Source organism: Protopterus annectens, chromosome 6.part0 (genome assembly GCF_019279795.1).
Source record: "Protopterus annectens isolate FY-2018-M chromosome 6.part0, PAN1.0, whole genome shotgun sequence".
Lineage (NCBI taxonomy): Eukaryota > Metazoa > Chordata > Ceratodontiformes > Protopteridae > Protopterus > Protopterus annectens.
In genome coordinates this window covers 718,365,144-718,381,543 of record NC_056737.1, presented here as the reverse complement: position 1 = coordinate 718,381,543, position 16,400 = coordinate 718,365,144, and positions in this window count along the sequence as shown.

Here is a 16,400-nt window from a genome sequence, read left to right as displayed (position 1 = left end):
TGGGTGCTCAGAACTGTATCCCTAGGGCACAAGTTTTCTTTCCACACCTTTCCAGTTCCCAAAGGATTCCCAAAAGCTCCTCCAAACCAAAGGGCAGAAGTAGAAAAACAGATGTCTCCATTTCATCTGGGAGCAATAGAAATCAGTTCCTGCTCAGCAGGTAGGCCAGGGTTTTTATTCCAGACTTTTCCTAGTTCCAAAAAAAGAAGGCACCTGGCGTCCTATCCTACATCTATCCATTCTGAACTCTTTCTTGGTAATTCCAAAGTTCAGAATGCTTACTCTGCATCAGCTGCTACCAATGTTAGAAAAGGATTCCTGGCTGGTAACCTTGGATCTCAGAGGCTTGTCTGTACATCTCTATCAGGGAAAGTTGCAGGCAATACCTTTGTTTCAGGGTGGGCAAGCAACATGATCATTTCTCTGCGCTTCCGTTTGGCTTATCTACTGCTCCCAGAGTTTTCACAAAGTGCCTGGCTCCAGTCATTGCTTTTTGCAGGCAGAAGAATATTCAGATTTATCCATACTTGGACGACGGTCTCATTCAAGCAAATTCTCTGGGACAGCTGTTAAAGGATCTAGAATATGTAAAGACTCTTCTCTCTTCCCCGGGTTACACTCTCAATGAGGAAAAATCAAAAATGGCACATCCAAGGAGATAACATTCCTGGGAGCGAGTCTGAACACAGCCGCCCAGATGATATATCTAACCCAGGAGAAGCAGACTCTTTCAGTTTACTTCAAGGACTTGGCAACCCTGTCCCATCTCCCTGCAAGGAAATGCCTGCAAGCTCTGGGATACATGGCCTCTTGCATTCTCATGATTCCATATGCAAGACTGCATATGAGGAAATTGCAAAGGTACCTCGAGAACATTTGGCGTCAACACACACACGACCTGGATATGATGATTCCTTTGCTTCCAGCTCTGCAGACAGAGTTTCTGTGGTGGGCAACAGCCTGTCTACAAAATGCCTTTTCACCCACCTCCTGCCTCTCAAGTTTTTACCACAGGCGCTTCGGACTACGCCTGGGGAGCTCGCCTCAATGGCAGATACATACAGGGACATTGGAATACCCAGCAAATGCACCTGCACATAAATCTAAAGGAGTTAATAGCAGTTCAGCAGGCCTTACTAGCTTTCAAACATCATCTTTCTCCAGGGACCCTGCTTGTCAGAGCAGATAGCACCACAGTCATGTGGTATATCAGCAAGCAGGGAGGGACGCATTCCTATCCCCTGTGTAGGCAGAGCGTGAATCTCTGGTCCATAGCAGCATCCCTGGGCCTGCATCTCCTAGCTCAGTTTCTTTCAGGAAGGCTCAGTGGTTTGGCAGACCAGTTGAGCAAACAAACCCTGGATCCTCACGAGTGGCAGCTGGAACAGAGCAGTCTTTATTTTACAGCATCATTCAACGTTGGGGCACATCTCAGGTGGATCTCCTCCCAAGACAACAGTCTTCTACCTCTTTTTTTCACCAGACAGCATCACAGCAGAGCCTGGAAAGTGGACGCTCTGTCCTTCCCTTGGACGCTGCTGTCAGTTTATGCCTTCTTTCCTCTTCTTCCCAGAGTATTATTGAAGATCAGGGACGAATGACCAAGGACTATTCTCATAGCTCCAGACAGGCACAGACAGCATTGGTATCCACTGCTTTGCAGTCTCTCCCAATTTCCTCATTGGCATCTTCCTCTTAAACCAGATCTTTTGGTTCAGGAAGGGGGGAAACATTCTACATCCTCCTCTTCAGTCTCTTCATTTGGCTGCATGGCTCATTGTATGACTCCATCCTTTTCTTCTTCCTTTTCCCAGCAGGTGGTTGACATGCTGAGGGAGGCCAGGAGGCCTAGCACTAGGAAGTCCTACGCTGGCAAATGGGAAAGATTCTCTCATTGGATGCATGCTAGAGGGGAATCTTCTTCTCAGCCTACCCTTCCTTTGATCCTGAAATGTCTGGCTGATTTGCTTCAGGTTGGTCTTTCTTTTTCCTCTATCAATATCCATGCTTCAGCCATTTCTGCTCATTGTTCTTTTGAGCAACCCATTTTCTCTCATCCCTTGATGAAAATGTTTCTTAGAGGTGCTTGCAACTTAAAACCTCCCAGAAGGGCACCTACTCCAGCCTGGGATCTTAATTTTGTTCTGGAGAAACTCACTCTTCCTCCTTTTGAGCCAGCTGCCACTGCAGATTTAAAGTTTCTCTCTTTGAAGACTGCCTTCCTCTTGGCTGTAACTTCAGCTAGGACGGTTTCGGAGCTGCAAGCTTTGATGGCTGTGGAGCCTTTTCTTATTTTCCATGCAGATAGGGTCTCTCTGAAAACCAACCCCTCCTTTATGCCTAAGGTGGTTTCTCGCCTGACTCTTAATCGGTCCATACACCTTCCTACCTTCTTTCCTAATCCTCGAAATAGGGGTGAAAGGATCTTGCATTCTCTTGACGTGCACAGACAGCTTAGGTTTTACCTGGACAGGACCTAAAGACCTTCGGAAATCAGCTCAGTTGTTGGTCAGTTTTGCTTGTGGAGCCCAGGGCAAGGCTATTTCTAAATGGATTGTACATTGGATTGCTTTTTGTTATTCCTTTCATGTCAAGGTTCCTCCTCAAGGGGTTAGTACCCACTCAACTAGAGCAGCTTCCACTTCTGCAGCCTTTTTAAGGAGTGTCCCTCTTAAAGACATTTTGGAGGCTGCCACATGGTCTTCTGTTCACACTTCCACGAAGCATTACAATTTGCTTTGGTTTTCCAGAGCCAGGACAGGGTTTTCCACTGCTGTGCTGCAGGGCATTATCTCCAACCCTTGATTCTGTTGGTTCCTCCTCCCTTTTCTCTGGGCTTTGGTAATCAACCCATTAGTTAGGACTGCAGCAGTGAAACACTATGAACATAGTACAGTTGTGTACACTTACAATAAATGTAGATGTTAGAGTGTATTCGCTGTTGCAGTCCTGGTTTGCCTCCCTTCTTCCCCCTTTTCTTTGTCCCCTACTATTCTCTTTTCCTGAGGTGCAAGCTAAATTTGGTATTTGCCAAAATTGCTTTTGGTTTAAGCCTTGTTTTCTGGGGGCTTCTGACTGTTGTGGCAAGAAAGACTGAGGAAGTGACATCGGCTGCCTCCTTTTTGTATCAGACATCCTGACGTCCTTTACAATCAACAGCAGCCGATGTCAGTTTTACTAACCTTTGGTATTCTGGCCGATCGAGGGCTACTGAGAACCGGATAACCCATTAGTTAGGACTGCAACAGTGAATACACTCTAACATCTACATTTTATGGTAAGTGTACACAACTGTACTTTCCCCTTTCCCATTTGGGGAAGGGTTTTATTTCTTTGGGACTAGGAACATCCTTGAATAAAGAAAGTGCTTGGAGACAGTTGTGTATTGATTTTTCTTAAACCTGTTTGTAATTGTGATCAAATTCAGAATGTCACTTCACAACCTGTTGCCTCTTGTTGTTCTGTCAGGTTTCCTGATCGCATTAAACTTAAAAGATGCTTATCACAGTCCTGTTTGAGTAGACATCAGGCGTTTCTTAAAGTTTTGTGTCTGGCTCATGTAATCAGTTTTCTACCTTACCCTTTGAACTATCCACTGCATCAAGAGTGTTCACAAAGTGCTAAGCTTCAGTTCTGCCTCATTGCAGGCTACATGGTATCCACATTTTTTTTTCTGTATTTAGACAACTTGCTTATCTTTGCAGAGTCTTTTAGAATGTTATTAATCGGTCATGGGTGAGAAATCTGTTGCACAAGCTAGGATTTCAAGAGAACATTCAAAAGTCTTTCTTGACTCCCTCACGCAGGATTGTGTTCCTGTGATGTCACATGTATACCTCAGTTCAGAGATTTTTTGTCCCACATGAAAAAAAGTGATTTTTTATTTAGCTCTGTTTCTAAGGTTTTCCACTCCAAACTTTGGTCATTGCGGTAGAATACCTCAGGATCTGGGGATGTCCTTCAAGGATGCATCTGCAGTCCTAACATATGGGTTGTCCTGCCTCAGGCAGCCCTTCGGTCGGCTGGATTCCAAAGTCTGGGTCTGGCCTCGGCTGATGTCGCACTTCACCCGACGTCATAGCTGCTGTGAATTGGGTATAAAGGCATCAGCCGACGCCATTTTCCTCAGTCTTTCTTGCCGCGCGGTGCCCGAAGCAGAAGCTGTTCGCAAGTGCCGGTTGGTCATATCCAGAGATTTCTACTACCGAAGACTTCTAAAAAGCTAAGTACCCCGTTGGGGACTCTTTCTTGCCTCAGCCGATGTCAGAAAAAGTAAATAATTGTTTAACTTGTGGGAAACAAATACCTCATAAGGATTTCCACTCTTACTGCCTTCCTTGCTTAGGCCCAGACCACGACGTATCAGCTTGTCTAGCCTGTGCTTCCTTCAACCGACGGACACTTAGACGTCGGTCGGAGTTTGCGGAGGAGTTTTTTGGTCCCGCTTTTGCTTACAAAATGCCATCGGAGACTCCGACTTCGCAATTAGCTAAAAAGCGTAAGGAAAAGGACCGACACTCGCGGTCCGCGGTTTCGGCCGAAACCACGGTTAAGCCTACCGCGAGTGTCTCTGTTTCAGCTGAAACAGAGTCCTCTGTTATTCCTTCGGCCAAAAGCATACCTCTGACAGCCGAGGCCTCACACAGCATAGCTGAATCTGCTACCGAAATTTCTCCTGCTGTAGCAGGCACCCAGGATTTATCAGATACTATCCCTTTAAACATATCTACTCCTGCACGTGGAGCTGCTAGGCCCCCTGCCTCTATGTCCATCAAGGCTTTTTCTAGGGCTAAAGCAGCTAAATCTTCGAAGGCCTTGCCTGCTAAAACCCCACACAGGCCTACTTCTAGTTCCCAAATGCTTAGCCTGGCTGAAGATCTCATTTCCTTGATCAGGGGATCCCAACCTCACCCAGGCAGGGCCTCTCAACCCCCTCCAGAGAAAAGGCCTAGAGCAGAGCCCCCCGAACCAGTTTCGACTGACTACTCCTCGGATGAGTCAGAAAATTCAAATCCTCCAGAAAGCCCTTATTCTCCATATGAGGATTCTGATGCAGAAGACTCCATTCCTTCTGCCTGTCCTCCTGAGGAATTTTCTTTTGGGGAAACCTTACATGCTATGAGAGAGCATTTTCAATGGCAGGGCCAGGATTTCTCAGATTCAAGGAAAAGGCTTAGGACCTTTTTACATTTACCACAGCATAGCCCTTTAGCCATTCCTCCAGTATTAACAGTTGTGGATGATGCATTTAATGATGCCTGTACTGCTCCTGACTCTCTTCCCCCGGCCCCTGCCAAACCCGACAGATATTACAGGGTCCCGGACACACACTTTCACTTGTATAAGGCTCCTATTGCAGATCCTGAAACCATTTCTCAGGGCCCCAAAGCTGTAGCAGCTGCCTCTGCCAAAAACCCCCTCCCCTCTGAAAGAGAATCTAGAGCATTAGAGAGATGGGGTAAAAAAGTTTATACTTCTGCTACTCTTTCGGCTAAGGCCTTAAACTGCCAATTCCACATGATCCAGTATCAGGAATTTTTGTTAGACCAGCTAAATAAAAAACTGTCCTCTCCTGAACCAATAGACCGTAAGTCCCTTCAGGATTTGGTACATAACACTCAGCAGGTCAGTAATCATTCTTTAAAATGCGGCTATGATGCACTGGAGGCCTCCTTTTAGGTCAGCCATGACTGGAACCGTGATCAGAAGGCATGCATGGTTAAAAGAGCAAACCTTACCAGACCATGTCAAGTCAAGGCTCCTAGATGCTCCCATGGAGAAACAAAGTTTGTTTGGCTCCCCTGCACAGCAAGTGCTAAAGAAGGTGGAAGAAAAAGCAAAATCTGTTCAAACAGTCAAGGATTTCTTACAGGTCCAACCTCCGAGGTTTAGTAGAAATTGGCCTACGAAGACTTGGTCCTTTCCAGACACCTCCAAAGCACAGAGAGGCCGCAATAGGCGCCCAAAAGGCAGAGGTCAATTCAGAGGGGCCTACAGGGGACGTCAGTGGCAGCCTAACAACCAGAGAAGTACTGCCACAGATCCAGCTACTACCACTTCAACAGGACAGACACAATGACTTGGCTCTGATACCGCCTACCAGGGAACAATTGGAAGCACCCTTAGGCGGAAAGCTAGCCTTATTTTCCGTAAACTGGCATTACATTACAGGAGACAAATGGATTTTACAGACAATAGACAAAGGCTACAGGTTTCACTTCCACACTCTACCAAAAAAGAGAGCAATGCCAAACCTTCCACCAAACCAAAAAACAGACGCTCTAGGACAAATCAACCACTTACTAAGAATGAGAGCTATAGAAAAGGTACCACCTATGGAACAAGGGCAAGGATTTTACTCCAGACTTTTCCTGGTCCCAGGAAAAGAAAACCAATGGAGGCCTATTCTCGACCTGTCCGCTCTGAACACATATCTCATTGTTCCAAAATTCAAAATGCTGACCCTACAGCAACTTCTTCCCATGCTGGGCAAGGAGTCTTGGCTGGTGACTCTAGATCTCAAGGAGGCATACCTGCACGTCCCTATACGACCAGATTGCAGAAGATACCTCAGATTTCTTGCAGGATCAGAGCATTATCAATTCTCAGCATTGCCCTTTGGCTTATCTACTGCGCCCAGAGTATTCACGAAATGCCTGGCATCAGTAATTGCTCATTGCAGGCTTCAGGGAATTCAGATTTATCCATACCTGGACGACTGCCTGATACAAGCGGACAACAAGACCAAACTAACACAAGATTTGGAAAAAGTTATACAACTACTACAAGCCCTGGGATACACAGTCAACATGAAAAAGTCAAGACTGTTACCGTCCCAGAGGATAACATTCTTGGGTGCAGAATTGGACACTTCAAATTAGATGGCTTTTCTCACAGCAGAAAAACAAAAGCAATTACCACTCTATTTCAGGGCATTGACAACACAGGACCAGCTTACAGCAAGGAAAGTCCTGCAAGCCCTGGGTTACATGGCATCCTGCATAATATTGGTTCCACATGCCAGGCTGCATATGAGGAAGTTGCAATGGTACCTAAGGAATATATGGTCTCAACACAAGCACAGCCTAGAAGTTCAGATTCCAATAATTCCATGCCTGAAGCAAGAATTCCTGTGGTGGGCTCAGGCCTGTCAGTTGAACAAAGGACTGCCTTTCCACAGCCCTCACCCAAGCCAGACTATCACCACGGACGCCTCGGACCTAGGCTGGGGGGCACACATGGTGGACAAGTGTATACAAGGCCTGTGGACACAAGACCAGCTGAACCCGCACATAAATCAAAAAGAGATGCTGGCAGTCAAACAGGCAATCCAGACATTCAGACCGTTTCTTCAACAGGGCCATTTGCTGATAAGGACGGACAACACCACAGTAATGTGGTATATCAACAAACAAGGAGGCACACATTCATATCCTCTATGCCGGATGGCAATGGACCTGTGGAATGTAGCCCTGAACCTCAACATTCAGCTCCAGGCCATATTTGTGCCAGGAAAAGAAAATATACTAGCAGACACCTTAAGCAGAACTACCACGGATGCCCACGAATGGATGCTGCATCCAGACATCTTAAAATCCATTACAAAGAAATGGGGACTACCAGAAATAGACCTGTTCGCATCCCCACACAACCACCAATTGAGGAAATTCTGCACAAGGTCATCCCACCCACTAGCTTGGAAGGTGGACTCCCTCTCCTTTAGTTGGGAAAACCTGACAGCATATGCATTCCCACCTCTTCCTTTGATGCACAAAGTGCTACTGAAGATCAAAGAAGATCGACCAAGGATCATCCTGATAGCTCCAGACTGGCCGAGGCAGCATTGGTACCCGCTACTGAGGAGTATGGCTCGGTCACACGCATGGCCTCTTCCTCTAGTTCCTTTACTGCTAACACAGAACAACTTCAAGATCCTACATCCAAACTTGAAAACACTACAGCTGGCTGCCTGGAATATTATATAAAACAAAATAACCCAGATTTATCCCAGAGGGTTAAAGACATTATACTGGAGGCTCGCAGACCCTCCACAAGGAAGACTTACTCAGCCAAATGGAAAAGATACCTCATTTGGAGTACAACAAAAGGAGAAAGTGTATCATTACCAAATATAGCTAACATCCTGGAATACTTAGCAGACCTTTTCCACAATGGCCTGTCTCACTCCTCCATTAAGATTCTTGCATCAGCAATTTCAGAAAAATACAACATGGATCCTCCAGTCTTCTCTCATCCTCTACTCAGGCAGTTTCTGAGAGGAATTAAAAATGTAAAGCCTCCAAGGAAGCCACCTTTGCCTACATGGGACCTCAACTTTGTCCTGGAAAAGTTAACACTTCCCCCTTTCGAGCCAGCAGCAACAGCAGAGTTACAGTTCTTATCTTGGAAAACTGCTTTCCTGCTTGCAATCACTTCAGCAAGAAGGGTTTCTGAATTACAGGCATTAATGGCAGTACAGCCCTTCCTTATCTTCCACCAGGATAGAGTATCCTTGAGAACCAACCCTACTTTTATGCCGAAGGTGGTCTCCAGGGTATCATTGAACCAAGCAATACATCTACTAACATTCTTCCCCAACCCACAGAACAGAGGGGAAAGACTACTACATACCTTGGATGTGCACAGATAATTGCGCTACTATCTGGACAGAACCAAGAACAATAGAAAAACTGACCAGCTTCTGGTAGCATATGCAACAGGAATGGAAGGAAAAGCAATTTCAAAACAGACAATCTCAAAATGGATAGGAAATTGCATTAGATTTTGTTACTCTTTTCATGGAAAGACAACTCCAGAAAACATTAGGCCTCACTCCACAAGAGCTACAGCCACTACTACAGCTTTCTTACGAGGAGTGGCTACCAAAGACATTCTAGAGGCTGCTACTTGGAGCTCCGTGCATACATTTGCCAAGCATTATAATCTACCTTTATACTCCAGATCCCGAGCAGGTTTTGCAACTGCTGTTTTGCAAGGGATCTTAACTACACCATAATCATTTTAGTGCCTCCTCCCCCAGTTTGGCTATGGTATTCTACCCATATGGTAGGACTGCAGATGCATCCTTGAAGGACATAGTGTACAGTTTTGTACCTACCATAAATGTAGATGTCCGAGAGGTATGCATCTGCAGTCAGGATTACCCACCCTCCTTCCCCTCTGTGGTACTCCTAGGGTATTTGCCCATCTTGTAGCTAGCTGGGGGAATCTATTATGGTGTATTTGTTGTATATATGTATATACATGTTATTTTTGTTTGCTCTCTACTGTTTGGAATCATTTGCATTTATCCAAATTTAGCCTTCCTAGAGGGCACCTGGCATCTGGGGCAAGAAACACTGAGGAAAATGGCGTCGGCTGATGCCTTTATACCCAATTCACAGCAGCTATGACGTCGGGTGAAGTGCGACATCAGCCGAGGCCAGACCCAGACTTTGGAATCCGGCCGACCGAAGGGCTGCCTGAGGCAGGACAACCCATATGTTAGGACTGCAGATGCATACCTCTCGGACATCTACATTTATGGTAGGTACAAAACTGTACTTTTCGTGGCATCAGTGATTTTCGTGATACCGCTGGCAAGACTTAACTTGAGAAAGTACAATCTGAAATTCTGTTTCGTCCCAACATCAGTACTTTTCATCTTTTAATACTATGTAACACAAAAACAAGCATGTTGGAAAGGTCAAGGAGCAGAAGCAGAGTCACAAGAATAACTTCATAGCATTAAACATATTTTAAAATCAGTGTATTTGTCTAACCACCACCCTTTATCTTTTCAGATCCGTGTACTAGTGTTTGCCTGAAAAATCACTTGGAGACAACAGATACCCTTAAGTCAAGGTCTCCCCTTTTCCTTCCCTGCTCCAAAGTAGCCAGTCACCACCAATGCGTCAGACTTTGCTTGGGGAACATTTTCAGGAGAGAAAAAGGTATGGGGGGTTGGGACACTGAGAGCAGACACAAGCATGTAACTATTGAAGAGATGCTTGCCCTGATCAAAGCACTCTCTTCTCTGAACCATTTTTATTTCCAGGACCTCTACAAGTTGTAACAGACTATCACAGTGATGTGGAACATCAGCAAGCAAGGGGGAACAAGATCGGTACCCCCTTTGCTGACTAGCCATGCTAGCTTGGGATCTAGCTTCACAGCTTACCTTATTCTGCAGGCATCCTACATTCCGTGAGAGCAAAATGGTGTGGCATGAATGGAAATTAGATCAGGAGGTCTTCCAAGAATTGACCCATTGATGGGGAGTTTCTCATGTAGACCTTTTTGTTTCCACTTTGAACAATCATCTGGCAAAATTCTGTTCCACGACTCCATGCAAGAAGGCCTGGAAGACGGATACCTTCTCTTTTCTTTGGGCAGGAATGTTTCTGTATGCCTTTCCAGTAATATCCAGGGTACTTCAGAAGATTCAGAAGGAATTCCCACAAGATCATTGTGGTGACTCCCTTCTGGCCTAGGCAGCTGTGGCTCCCCCTTTTTTGAAAATGGCCAGGGGAAATTGCCACAAGCTTCCTCAGAGAATGGAGCTATTTGCACCCAAACATCAATCTTCTTAAACTGACTGGGTGATTGAGTCTTAATTCCTTTTCGGCTCCTGTTTTCTGAGGATGTGCAAAAGTTACTAATGAAGGCAAGAAAGCCTGCTACTTGAAAATCGTATGTTAGCAAATGGAAAAGGTTTTCTAGTTGGTGCCAGAAACATAACCAGCACCCTTCAGGGCTAGTTGTTCTCTGGTTTTATAATACTTTTGTAAAGTACTATCCTGTGGCATTTCTTATTTCTCTGTTAAAGTTCATTTATGGACCATTTCAGCATGTTTGCTCATGGATCCCCCTCTTTCAAGGCAGTTGCATGTCAAAATATTCTTGAAAGGGTTTTGGGGTAAGACACCTCCACGTAAACAAGTGGCTCCTCTTTTTGATCTTAATTTTGTTTCAACTTGCTCTGTTTGACCCAGCTAATCTAGATGACTTAAGATTCTTGACGTGGAAAGCAGTTTTTCTGATTGCTCTGACCTCTGCAAGAATGTTATCTGAGTGGCAAGCACTGATAAGCACAAATACAGTGTTTCTTTGAGAACTAATCCTTCTTTTATGCTTAAAGTGGTATATGAGTTTACTTTATGCCAAACTGTCTGTCTCCCTGTTTTCTTTCTTGAACGTAAAAATGAGGGAGAGAGGATACTGCATGACGTGGATGTCCACAGACAACTCTGATACTGTCTCAACAGAACTAAATCTTTCAGTTCTTTGGATCAGTTGTCCATTTGTTGTGAAAGTAAGAAGGGGCAATGTGTGTCACAACAGACTATTTCCAAATAGTTGTCTGAGGCCATTACCTTTTGTTATACTTGCTATGACAAGTGTATTCCAGGCAGAGTCCAAGCCTGGTCTACAAGGACCTTGACTTCTGTGCCTTTTTGGAAAGGGTTGCATTCTGAAAGTATTCTAGATGCTGCTACGCGGTCTTCTGTACATAAGTTAAGCTTGTACTGCTTTGTAAAATTCTTCTCTAGGTTGAGATCATTGATAGGACCATTCTCTAGGGGCTCCTGGATTCTTCTCCTTCCACCTTCTATATGTAGCTAGCTATGGTAATCTACCAATATAGCTAAGGCTACTGCAGTAGTGATCAATATGAAGAACATAGTATAGTTATGCAAGTTGAACTTAACTATAATGGCATATGTTTGAATGATAACTGCAGTAGTAGCCACTCTCTCCTTACATTCCTCTTGTTTTTTTTATGCAAGGGTGTGGGCATTTATTTTTGTTGTTCCTAGGCTTGTCCTTTGGAACTCCGCCTCCCTCTGTTTGATAGCAAGAAAGCTCTGAAGGGATTTTCCCCAATCTTGTCTTGTATTTTAGTCAGCTCAGCTCGAGCTTTTTGACCAGTTTGGGTGCACGGAAGGTGCCCTGAAGCTTTGGAAGCTGGCTGGCTGTTATATCCTTGTCAGGATATAACCCGTATAGCTAAGGCTACTGCACCAGTGATCATTCGAACATCTACTGCTATGGTAAGCTCAACTTAAGCAGCTGTATGTTACTTTCCCCCTTTTAATATTTTTTTAAACATTAATGATGTAAAGTGGGATGAGTGCTTTGCAGTGCACCCAGAAGTTTAATAAAGTTGACAGAATGTCCACTCTTTCAGCCACTTTTTCTTGCAAAGCCATATTTCACAAATGTGATAGTCTCCCAATTATTCACTTATTTCAGTGTTCTTGGTTGTCTTCTTCCTGTTCATCTCCACCTTCCCAACACCAGAGCCTGGTTCAAGTCCAAGGTACTCCTGATTCTTCTAGTCAACTCCTGTGCTTTTCTTCTCTGTCTCGAGCATTTTCCTTTGCAGTGAAACTTTTTACTGTTAGAAGAATGAGAAGCGGAGTCCCCTTCTGCTTGCTAGCTCACTTTTTGTTGGATATTTTTATTTTCTCCTTAGCCTGTTCTGCATAAAAAAAGTATTTGATCCTACAGGAAAAAATACTTTGAGGAGAGCTGAGAACAGCATCTTGAATTTTACACCTGCCTCTTGATATTCCCTGATTGCTGGGATAAATGTGCTTCTCTTCTGCCTGGTGTACAGTGAGTAATTATTTTCTACAAACACTCCATTGTCTTCAGTTTTTAATAGTTTGCCCTTCTGCCACACTTTTATCAGGATCAGCTCTTTCTGATATTGGTCTTGGCCGCTTTCTCATGGCCAGGTTTGAAACCTACACTCTATTTGCCTTTCAATTATCGAGTCCTGCTGTGGAACACCAGTCTAGTTGCTTATTTGTGCTTTCATAAAATGAATACAGTCTCTTCCTTCCAGTTTGTCTGGTACAGCAGAAGATCTTTGGTTTTCTGTGCATGTTCTATCTTCTAACTCTCTACTGTTTTTTGAAACAGCTGTTCTTCACAAGCCTTGTACTCGGGCCAGTTTTCTTCAGTTCAGCCTCTGATTTTTGCAGTTATCAGTTCATCTGAACAGCTAGTTAAAGCTCCTTCTGTTTTATCCAGCCTTTTCTTGAGTTGCTGTATTCCTTCATTGTTTCGTTGAATTTAATCATCTCCATGTACCTTTGATTTATATTTCCTCTGAATTACTGGAAGTCATGTCTTAAACCAGAGCTAAAGCTCTTTTTTTTGGTGAAAGGCTGCAGAATCCTTCCCACACAATGTTTTCTCCAACTTTTCTCATTGATTTTCTTTCAGGTTTTCCAAACTACTTACCTAGCATCCAGGCAGTGTACTTGCTAGCGCTTGACTGACCCCCCCCCCAAAAAAAGTTTCATTGACATTCTTTTTTTTCATTTTCAGTTTTTACAACTGGGAGAGCTGAAGTTAAGCTCCTGATCAGTGTTCAGCCCTTTTGGAATTTGTGTTCTAAAATACGTTTAAAACTTATGGCTAGAATGGTGAAGTAAGTAAAAATAAAACTGATATGTTGTCTGACAAATTTTAGGACGCTCCCAAGTAATTTTGTTCAAATGGACTTTCTGCATAAAGAATGATAACTATGATCCTATGAGTACTGACACGTTGATTGTGTTAATTGAATGATTGATGGTTAATGAATAGTTTAGAACTGAGCACACTAATCTATAACTAGAAATGTGTGGTTACCTGTAAACACTTAGGAGATGTCAGCAAGTGAAATTATCCGTTTTAAATGTGAAAGAAAAGGGGCACATTACAAGGCATTGTTTGACTAAGAATGCTGTAGCTTCTTGCAGTGAAATTGTGAATACTGTGCCTTTCAAAAATGTGATCTTTAAGTAACAAAAGGAGTGTGTGTGTGATGGAATAATTGCTAGCTAGACCAGTAGTCAGCTCATTGCTTCCATGTCATAACTGAGTTAGCTAAATGTATAGTACTGGTGTTTGAGTAAGAATTGAGAGGATTACTAGATTCTAGGAGAATGATCGCAGTTAATAAAACTTGTGACATGCAAAAAATGCTAGTAATGTGTGTGCATGGATTGCCCTGTAACATTTTATGAAATGCAAACACTGTTTGGTGAAGTATTGTATCCTATAGCCCTAGTTTCTAATTTAACACATGATGTTATCGCATCACGAGTCCTCCCAGTTCAAAGTTTTTTGGAAGTTGTGGGAGGAGGAAGCAGTTACTCTGTGTCCTTATTATGCCTTCAGTAAAAATGTTTGTGTGTGGGCGGGTAATAGCAGTAGTCTGGCATATTATTAGGAGCACCCATTCCTGAATATCCTCTTAGTAATAGTAAGGAGGGGCTACAGCAGCCTAAGTGGTTAAAAGTACCCTTTTTCCTTTAGTTCCTTTTAAGTTGTCTGTACATATACAGTCCCATTTAAAGGCTGTCATTGGTTAGAAGATGGAAAAGAACATACGTGTTACCAGAAACAAGCAATTGTTAAATTAGTGAAAGAGGGCACTACATAAACTGATACAGAAGAATCTATGTATTGCCAGTAAAACCCATTTGTTGGGTTTGTGAAAGAGGTCCTCTACAGGGATAAAGAGGGAAGAATCCTTAATGCATGGTGTGGAAGCTTGTCAGAAGATTCCTGTCATTAAAACAATGAAGGATGCATGTATGAAGACATAAGGAAGTACTACCTAAGAGAAGAGAGAACCCACACAGAGCCCCGGTTTTCGACTGTAAGATTAAAGTAGTGATAGTTAGAAACAGGACTGTCAGGAGCAGATACGTAGAGAGACATAAAACAGAGATAAAAGTCAAGGAGGTGCCAAAAGCAGGAAAAAAATATTGGCATGAATTGCCTTTTGTCAATTTTATTTTATTTATACTTATTAATGGGAGAGAGCACTGATCTCCAAGGACCTTTTTGAGATTCTGTTTAAGTGACTTGCTCATAGTCACACAGGTCGGTGGAGGCTGGTAAAATTAAACTCTAGAACACAGCAGCCTTGTTAACGGCTGATAGCCTTAATCATCTGTGCCATTTGCCAGACAAAATAAGAAGAGAAAAAAGACCTATATTTTTAGGTGAAATGTGTTCTCACAAATGTTCCTGACTTTGCATATTTATAGATGAATAATGAAAACATAAATCAAAATGGTAGGACAATGCATTATGTAAGACCAGAGAAAACATAGCTAGAGTAAAAGGAGAGCCAGATGAACAGTGACCACATATAATTCTTATATTTTTAGTTAACGAATGAATGACTTTGTGTTTAAATCCAAGAAGAAATGGTACACTGTTAGCTCTGAAAACTTGTGATGAAAGTGGCATCGTGATATTTTGGGGGACACTTAAGAAAGGATATAACTGAAGCTAGAACTTTAACAATGTTTTATTGGCCTGGTATAGTACAGTATGTCCAGAATGTCAAACAATGGCACTGAATAGTGGGCCTAGATGTCAGCTGATGCCTAGGTCTGTTATTGAGGTCTTATTTGGGGGGATAGCTATGGATCTTGACAGTCTTAGTTGGGGGGATAGCTATGGATCTTGACAGTCTTAGTAAAGTCTGGTATAGCTACCTGTATGTTAAGGTGGTTAGTGACCATGCTACAAAGGTCCCTGAAGCAGTCCCACCATGAAAAGTCAATGTTAAGTCAACATAGGGAGCCCTATTTTTGCTCAAGATAATGCACCAGTTTTAAAGTAAAACAGTTATGAACTTTAGTGTACCATCCTCAAACTGATAGGTTAGTGGGGCACTTTTAATTAAGTTTTGCAGTTTGTGCTAAGGAAGACCATAAAAATAAGATGGTATGAAGTGTAATTAATTGCTTCACTTTCATTGTAAAGAGTTACCCCATGGAGCAACAGGTTTTACGTCATTTTAATTGCTGTATGGGAGAACTCCTTTGTGGCCTACTTGAGCTAGCTAAGGAGACGGGGGAGCACAAGTAGTAACATGCTTCACAGACTTGCAAGATCAGTAGAAAATGTGTATGCCAGTAGTGAAGGACCGTGTGCAGAGGGCAGAAGAAATGCAGTTAATAGTGTAAAAGAATGCCATTCTCAGGGGTTTTAGTGGACATGATGCTAGTCCCTTTATTCCCAGCAAGATGACCAGGACCCTTAGAGATGATGTTGAAAATAACAAAGTAAACAGTAAAATAAAACAGGCTGGAAAGTGAAGATCAGACCTAGTATATTACATAAATGTGCTAAAACCATTGATGGAAACTGAAGCTTCTGTAGTGTGAGATGAGAAAGGTGCAAGTAGTATGGTACCAGAGAGCACTGTCCATACTGCTCAGGTTGATAAGACTTTGAGCTAGGCCTAGAGACTAGCAGTGAAGTATTTTTTTTTTTTTTACCAAGAAATTTGTTGTTGCTGTTGCCTGGTAGGGTAGATATAATTTTAACATAGTGTGCCAGGGTGAAGGTAAAGACAAAACCATATCAGAATAATAGAG